General features: G+C 42.7%; 1 long non-coding RNA gene across 2 annotated transcripts; it reads left to right on the forward strand.

The window, feature by feature from the left end:
• Positions 1 to 5,593: 5,593 nt before the first annotated feature.
• Positions 5,594 to 7,264, forward strand: LOC119990434. Of its 2 annotated transcripts, none has more exons than XR_005466043.1 (2): positions 5,594 to 5,654; positions 6,908 to 7,264. It is a non-coding gene; the product is annotated as an uncharacterized LOC119990434 (long non-coding RNA). The 2 variants fall into 2 exon arrangements; XR_005466042.1 differs by lacking the exon at positions 5,594 to 5,654 and adding an exon at positions 6,175 to 6,236.
• Positions 7,265 to 8,686: the final 1,422 nt, after the last annotated feature.

The following is an 8,686-nucleotide window of genomic DNA, read 5'->3' on the forward strand; positions in this document are numbered from 1 at the left end:
TGAGGCCCCGCTTAGATGTGAGAATTTTCTTGATGCTATGATTGCTAGGTGGCCTGAGGCCCTGCCTAGAATTGAGAATTTAAATTGTGATGTTCTTGTTAGATGGCCGGAGGCCCTGCCTAGGTTGTGAATATGTTTGTGAAATTGTTACGTGTTACTCCAGGTTGGCATCCTCTGTATTATGGGGAGGTGCGGTCGAATTGTTTTTTTGGTGGTTTGATGATTGAATTTATTGTAGTTCAATTTATAGAGTTCCAAAAGTAGCGCATTCCGGGTCGGGGCGTTACATTCTGGTATCGGAGTCAGGTTACGAAATATAGGATCTGTGTATGGGTCTAGAGAAGTGTAAATAGTTTGTTAGTGAGTCTCTAGGCCATGTCACGACCTCCACTGATTCGGTATGTATTCTTCTCCATAAACTCTTATTTGAGTTTGTTGTTGAATTTCATTATCTGTGGTGATGCAGATGGATACCCGCAGGACGACTCGATCTTCTCGTACTGCGGAGGCCCCTAGTGTCGAGGGCAGGCGAGGGAGGCCGAGAGGCCGAGTTAAGGGCCGGGGTGGTAGGACAACACGTACTACTAGGCGTACTTCCAGTACACAGGAGTCAGTACCTGATTCGGATATAGGGGCACGGGAGGAGGGGATTGTACAGGATGAGCCACATACAGGGAGTGGTCAACATGCGAGGACCACGGTTGTTCCACCAGGGCAGGTGCGGGAGACCCCAAGAGTGCAGGTGACCCTTCCTACTGTTGAGGAGCCACCAGCATCCATGAGGGACATTGTGGAGATAGTGAGGTCACTAGCTCAGGTAGTACAGACTCAGATGGTTATGGCACCGGTGGTCCGCAGTGAGGGGCAGATTTCAGGAGTTGATATTGGGGATAGAGATGTATCGAGACCTGGACGAGAGTTATATGAGATGGAGCAGCTGCGTAAGACAAATCCCCCGAAGTTTTCTGGAGAGGGGGAGGGATTTGAAGCTGGGGAGTGGTTGCGCCAGATGAGCAGGTGATTGGAGACTTTAGCTATACCGGACAATAGGAGGATGATGTTGATCTCATATTATTTGAGGGGGACAGCTTTTGAGTGGTGGGATTCCTTGGATCAAAGGAAGAATGATTTGACTTGGGTGTCCTTTGAGTTACTATTCACACAGCGGTTCGTGCCACGGTCTTTCCAGGCGGATAAGGCCAAACAGTATCTTGATTTGGTGCAGACACCCAAGATGACAGTGTCACAATATACCAAGAAGTATGAGGAGTTGTACAAGTATGGGAAGAAGTATGCTCCAGATGATGAGAGCAAAGCTGAGAAATACCGAGATGGTCTACTTCCGAGCATTGACAGAATGGTGATTGCTTCTAGGGTGCGAACTTATGATGAGACGGTGGATATGGCACTAGAGTTAGAGCGATGAGAGCACAACTTCCGCCAATATTGGGATGTGCAGAAGGGTCGCAAAGCTTCAACAATTAGTGGTAGTGGAGGAGGTAGTCAGAAGAAACCAAGGACTGAGTTTCAGGGCTTAAGGGGCCAGAAGGTTGATCAAGGCAAAGGTTCGGGGCCAAGGGATGGTAAGATTGTGTGTTTCAAGTGCGGCAAGGAGGGCCATAAGAAGAGTCAGTGCCCTATCATGGGAGTCAGGTGTTATGGGTGTGGTATGGTTGGTCAAAGGAAATATGAGTGCCCAAGAGGTGGCAGAGCTTCAGAGCAGTCACAGGCACCAGGTTTGCCACCACCAGCTCCTACTCTAGCTCTTCCTTCTACTGTTCCGTCAGGAGGAAGGGGGTGGGGTGGGGCTAAGCAGCAGACAGCATTGACTCATGGAAGAGCATATGCATTAGGACACCATGAAGCATCTGAGCATCCTAACTTCATTGGAGGTACCTTTCTCATTTCAAATTGTTGGGCAAAGGTGTTATTTGATTCAGGAGCTACGACATCATTCATTTCTACTTCCCTTGCTCATGCATTGAGTTTGAAAATCTCTCCAATGAGGCGAATGTTTACGGTAGACACTCCTTTTGGGCATTTCACTTCATTGGAGGGTGTAGTTATTGATTGTGTGTGCCGGTTTGGTAGTGTAGCTCTAAAGGCTGATTTGTATGTCTTAGACTTCAAGGATTTTGATGTAATCCTTGGAGTAGATTGGTTAACCAAGCATCATGCATTGATGGACTTTTGGGAAAGGAAAGTCACTCTTAATGTACCAGAAGGAGGGGTGATACAGTTACACGGGTCGAAGGGGGTTCCATGTCCTCACTTCATGGACAATCCTTCATATCAAAATTGTAGGATCACGAGTTTGATTACGTCGGCACCTAGGAGTGATGTAGCTACTCCGACCCGTGTGGTAGAAGAGTACATGGATGTATTTCCAGATGAATTACCCGGATTACCATCGAAGAAGGAGATTGATTTTACTATTGAATTGCATCCAAATGTTAAGCCAATTTCGATTCCACCATATCGAATGGCTCCGAACGAATTGAAGGAGTTAATGACTCAGTTGGAAGAGTTGCAAGACTTGGGGTTTATTAGACCAAGTGTGTCTCCATGGGGAGCACCAGTATTGTTTGTAAAGAAGAAAGATGGCTCGTTGAGGATGTGTATAGATTATCGGCAATTGAATAAGGTTACGGTAAAGAACAAGTATCCGTTGCCACGGATAAATGATTTGTTTGATCAATTGAGAGGTGCTAAGCATTTCTCTAAGATTGATTTACGTTTGGGGTACCACCAATTGAGGATTAGAAATGAGGATATTTCAAAGACGGCATTTAGGACACGATATGGGCACTATGAGTTTTTAGTGATGCCTTTTGGGTTGACAAATGCTCTGGCGGTGTTTATGGATTTGATGCAAGGGGTCCTTCGTCCATTTTTGGATAGATTTGTGGTTGTGTTTATTGATGATATTTTGATTTATTCTCCGACGATAGAGGAGCATGAGGAACACTTGAGGTTAGTGTTGCAAATGTTGAGGGAGAATCAATTATATGCTAAGTTGAGTAAATGTGAGTTTTGGGCTACGGAGGTGAAATTCTTAGGCCATGTAATTAAGCAAGAGGGCATTGCGGTAGATGACTCTAAGGTTGAATCCGTGTTGAATTGGGAGAGACCTAAGAATGTTTCAAAGATTAGGAGCTTCTTGGCATTAACGGGGTATTATAGGAGGTTTATCCAAGACTTTTCGCGTGTTGCCGCACCTATGATGCAACTTACGCGGAAAGGTACACCATTTGTGTGGTCGGATGAGTGTGAGAAAGCCTTTAAGGAGTTAAAGGGTAGGTTGACATCCCCACCGGTATTAGTGGTTCCGGAGAGGAGTGTAGGTTACCAAGTGTATTGTGATGCTTCCGGACTGGGGTTGGGTTGTGTGTTGATGCAAAGAGATAGGGTAGTAGCGTATGGTTCTAGATTGTTGAAGATACATGAGAAAAACTATCCGGTTCATGATTTGGAGTTGGCGGCAATTGTATTTGCCTTGAAGCAATGGAGATATTATCTTTATGGGGAAAAATTTGAGGTATTTTCGGATCATAAGAGTCTTAAGTATCTATTCACCCAAAGAGAGTTGAATTTGCGACAAAGGAGGTGGATGGAGTATTTAGAGGACTACGACTTTAGTTTACAATATCACCCGGGTAAGGTAAATGTGGTTGCGGATGCATTGAGTAGAAAGCATAGAGTTGCTAGTTTGTTTATACATGAGTGGGGAATTGTAGAGACAATAAGTCAATTTGGTTTGGAGTTGCAAACTGTAGAGGAAAGGGTGTATTTGGATAGTATGACTTCTAGACCAATGTTGATTCAAAAGGTGATGGATGCACAAAATGGGGACCCGATTTTTGATACATTTGAGGAGGACTCCGGATGGGTCCGGGGTGATGATGGAGGTGTTAGGTTTATGGGGAGATTGATAGTACCCGATGACAAGGAGCTACAAGAGGGGATTTTGAAAGAAGCACACTATTCTCAATTTGCTATGCATCCCGGAGGCACGAAGATGTACCAAGACTTGAGAAGAAACTTTTGGTGGAGAGGCATGAAGGCTGATGTAGCTAGATTTGTGGCAAGATGTTTGACATGTCAACAAGTGAAGGCGGAACACCAAAGGCCGGTAGGTCTGTTACAACCTCTACCGGTAGCACAATGGAAATGGGAGATGATCACTATGGACTTTGTGACGGCGTTGCCGATGACACCTAAACAAAAGGATACCGTTTGGGTCATAGTTGATAGATTGACCAAATCAGCTCACTTCCTACTGGTGAACAAGATAGACACTTTGGATTCATTGAGTACATTGTACGTGCAGGAGATAGTGCGACTCCACGGAGTGCCACTATCTATTGTGTCGGATCGAGACCCGCGATTCACGGGTAGATTTTGGGGTAGTTTGTAGGAGGCCTTAGGGACACAGCTGGATTTCACTACGCCATATCATCCGCAGAGTGATGGACAAAGTGAGAGGACAATCCAGATTTTAGAGGATATGTTGCATGCTTGTGTGGTAGATTTTGGTGGTAATTGGGAGAAATACCTACATTTGGCAGAGTTTGTGTACAACAACTCATACCAGAGTAGCATCGAGATGGCACAATTTGAAGCACTTTATGGAAGACCTTGTAGGTCACCATTGTGTTGGGCAGAGGTTGGAGAGAAAGTAGTATCGGGACCCGAAATGGTGAAGGAGGCGAGAGACGGAATTGAAAAGATTAGAAAAAGGTTGATCACGGCTCAAAGTAGGCAAAAGTTCTATGCGGATAAGAGGAGAAGGCCATTGGAATTTGCGGTTGGGGACAAGGTAATTTTGAAAGTTAGTCCACGATGTGGCATTCAAAAGTATGGCAAGCAAGGAAAGTCGGCACCTCGGTTTGTGGGTCCTTTTGAAATTCTTGAGCTAGTTGGACCGGTAGCCTATCGTTTAGCACTTCCGCCAAAATTGGCTAAAGTTCATAATGTGTTTCATGTTTCCATGTTATGAAAATATGAGCCGGATCCATCCCATGTTTTAGATTGGACTACATTAGAAGTGGAGGAAGATGGAAGCTACACTCTTCAACCGATGAGGATTTTAGATCGAAAGGACAAGGTCACACGATCAAGTACCATACCGTTGGTAAAGGTCTTGTGGATACATCACGACACAGAAGAGGCGACTTGGGAGCTTGAGTCGAGAATGAAGGAGAAATATCCACATTTATTCACAAGCCTAGGTACGTTTTAAATTTCGGGGACAAAATTTACTTAAGGGAGAGAGGATGTAATACCCCAAACTTCTTTTTCTTTTAGAAAATAAGTAGAATCATCATGTGTTGAGTATAGAGATATGTATAAAATCATTAGAAATTAATACCGAGTGATTTAGGGGGTGTACGAGGGGTTTAAAACTGAAATTTTTTGATTATAGGGGTAACCGTCCGGACAGTTTTAAAAACCGTCCGGACAGATACAGAAGAAAACTGAACAGAGGGGTTTTTAGGCATAAGTGTCCGGACACTTCCTAAAATCTGCAACCCGAGATTGTTTAAAAACACCCATTTTCGTGATTTCTTTCAAAATACCCGACCTAAACAAACCCTAAACCCCATTTTCTCTCAAATTTCCTCCCTCCCATCAATCTAAGATCATCAATCAAGGTAAGATTACTCTCCTTCAAGTTGTTTCAAGTTGAATTCCTAACTTCTCTCTCTAGCTTACACATTCTTAAATTTCTCTCTTTGTTCTAATCTTTCAAGGTTTGAACCCAAACTCAAACCCATGGGTTCCTACATCATTTGAGGCCTAAAGGAAGCTTAAATCCCTTCTCTCTACTTGTTTCTACAACCTTGGTAAGTTTCTTAAACCTAAGGTTAGTATCTAAAGATTGGGAGATTTGGGATTCCAGGATTTATGGGTTTTGTGGATTTGGGGGAAATTCTCTAAACTAGATGAAATTAGTGATATAATAGGTTGATTTAGACTTGTTTATGGTTGTATTGCTAGATCCTATTGTCGATTGGAGTAGTAAGCTTGAGTAGGTGAAGTTCAAGAATTTGGGAAGTTTTGGGTAAGAGAAGGTAAGGAGTTCTTGATTTATTGAATTAATTTGTATTGGATATGTGCAATTGAAGTTGTTTTTATATTGATTGGAGGATGGGTTTACCGAATAATAGGTTGGTTGAGGCCAGGAAAAGTCAAGGATGAGTATTGATTTATATAGCTAATTTTTGGAGTGCGAGGTAGGGAAATTCCATCCTTTGTTATTCTCTTTGAATATGTATTCCTATTGGGAACATTTATTTTTCTCCATCGCTCATTATGATGCATTCTCGCCTTAATTGTGCCTAAGGGAGAATAACCTCACTTTGTGATTTATTTATTATATGATTTGAATTATAGTGCATACCCCGCTTGTTCAATCTTCCATTGAGCATGAATTACTCTTGAACATGCATCATGTAGTAGTATATGTATATATATAGGTTGTAGGTTACCTATTGCATAACCATGTTGGACATGCATTGTAATTGCATGGAAGATGTCGGGTATAGACCCGTATATCTCCTAGTTGTGATTGATGTGAAATGTGGAATGCCGTTGGGCCGTTCAGGGTTCCCATGACTACGGGAATGCCGGTGGATCGGATCAGGATTTCATATGTGCTTGAACACCATGTGATGATGCCGTTGGGCTGTTCAGGGTCCCAATATGTGTAGGGATGCCGGTGGGCCAAGTTAGGATCTCATATGGTGTAGTTATCTACTTGTGTTTGATGTACATGATGTTAGTTATCATATTGTTGCATTTGTGCCTTTATTTAATATTTCAGCCTTATTTATTCAATTACTCCTTATTATTCCCTACTGAGCCTTTCGCTCACCCTTTTCTTTCTCCTATTCCCTCCTCACAGGTGAGTCTAGTGCCGATACCAGGGTCGCGGATCAGGAGGAGGGTGCGTGACATGGATGGACCCCTGGAGGGTGATAGGACTAAATAGTTCTAAATAGTTCTAAACTTGATATATGTTATTATTTTGTCGTAATTATGTTACCTTGTCGAGACATTGTGTGATGTCCCTGTTCGATGACGGGATGGACGGTAGGGAGGGTACTCCGTGTGATCGGGACTCCCGAACCGGGTTTGTGGACTTCGAGTCCTGACGATTCTTATGTTTTCAGAATTGCTATTTGTGCTGGATATTGACTATATATGTTGTTGTGTGGAGAAATTATGTGTGACTGTTAGGTGGCCTGAGGCCCTGCTTAGATGTGAGAATTTTCTTGATGCTATGATTGCTAGGTGGCCTGAGGCCCTGCTTAGAATTGAGAATTTAAATTGTGATGTTCTTGTTAGATGGCCGGAGCCCCTGCCTAGGTTGTGAATATGTTTGTGAAATTGTTGCGTGTTACTCCAGGTTGGCATCCTCTGTATTATGGGGAGGTGCGGTCGAATTGTTTTTTTGGTGCTTTGATGATTGAATTTATTGTAGTTCAATTTATAGAGTTCCAAAAGTAGCGCATTCCGGGTCGGGGCGTTACATGGGGTATGTAAGTACACTTTCAGGAGTGATTTTAAGAGGTCGATGTCTCCTATATGGCCTTAAGTTAGGTTTATATTGGAGCTCCTATTGCTTGTGTGCTTCAAGTTGCACGGTCCGTTCACTTGTATGAATTCCTTGTGTAAGTTTTTTGAGATATACATGAATAAAAGAGGCCCAGCCCTACATAGGCGAGTAGGAGATGTTGGACTTTGGGCTAGGATTGGGCCCCCATGAGGGCAAGGCCCAGCCCAGCCCATAGGGAGTTTTGTACAAACAGTTGTCTAAAAGACAACTGCACAAACCAACATCAATTACCAAAGGTAACTGAAGTCTTCATGCTTAAAAGAGAGAAACAACTCTCTGTTCGATAATTTTACTTGGGGACTTCCATCTTGCAAAGGAGATATTTTGTGTTCGGTACTGTGGGTATTGTGTACTTGTTTTTGTAACAATTACAACCAGAAGCACTGTTGCCGTAAGACATTCCGATAAGGACAATTAGTAAGTGTATCTCTTTACTTTCTCATTCTATAATTCGGTATACTACATTGGTATTGGAGCATGCCTGAATCTGAAATGTTTTTCGCAAGTTCTGGTGATCTATATGTTATTAGAAAGATGAATGACCAATGTGTGCATTTTTTTTCATGACAATTGCAAGTGCGCACTAAGAACTTTGAAACCCAAAAGTTATCTGAAATATCTGGAAAAATATTTGCAAGTTTTTGATATGAAATTACGTTGGTTGGATAGCACATGTAATTAGCTTTCCAATGGGTATTTAACCATAATTTTCTGATCACTGTATGATTTATTATGCATTTTCGAAGTTTTCTGGAAAATTATGCGAAAAAAAAAAACATAGTTCGCCGGAGAAGATGACCAGCACCGGGGCGTGACATATATATACAGTCGTCGTCGACCGTTAGTTGGCTGATCAGGTCAGGTCCACCGGATCTGAGTCTGAATTGGGTCAAATCTCGGGTCCGTCTCGCGGGCTGAATAAAATTTTTTTAAAAAAATAATAATAAATAAATAAATAAATTACACAATTCCAGACACGCAATGAGCGCGTGAATGACACGGCTATTCATCAGGTCGTCTGTGATATGGTGGCGCTTGAGAGCGCGTTTCAATTGTATTTTTTAG

The sequence above is a fragment of the Tripterygium wilfordii genome, chromosome 22 (assembly GCF_013401445.1).
Source record: "Tripterygium wilfordii isolate XIE 37 chromosome 22, ASM1340144v1, whole genome shotgun sequence".
NCBI classification, from domain to species: Eukaryota; Viridiplantae; Streptophyta; class Magnoliopsida; order Celastrales; family Celastraceae; genus Tripterygium; species Tripterygium wilfordii.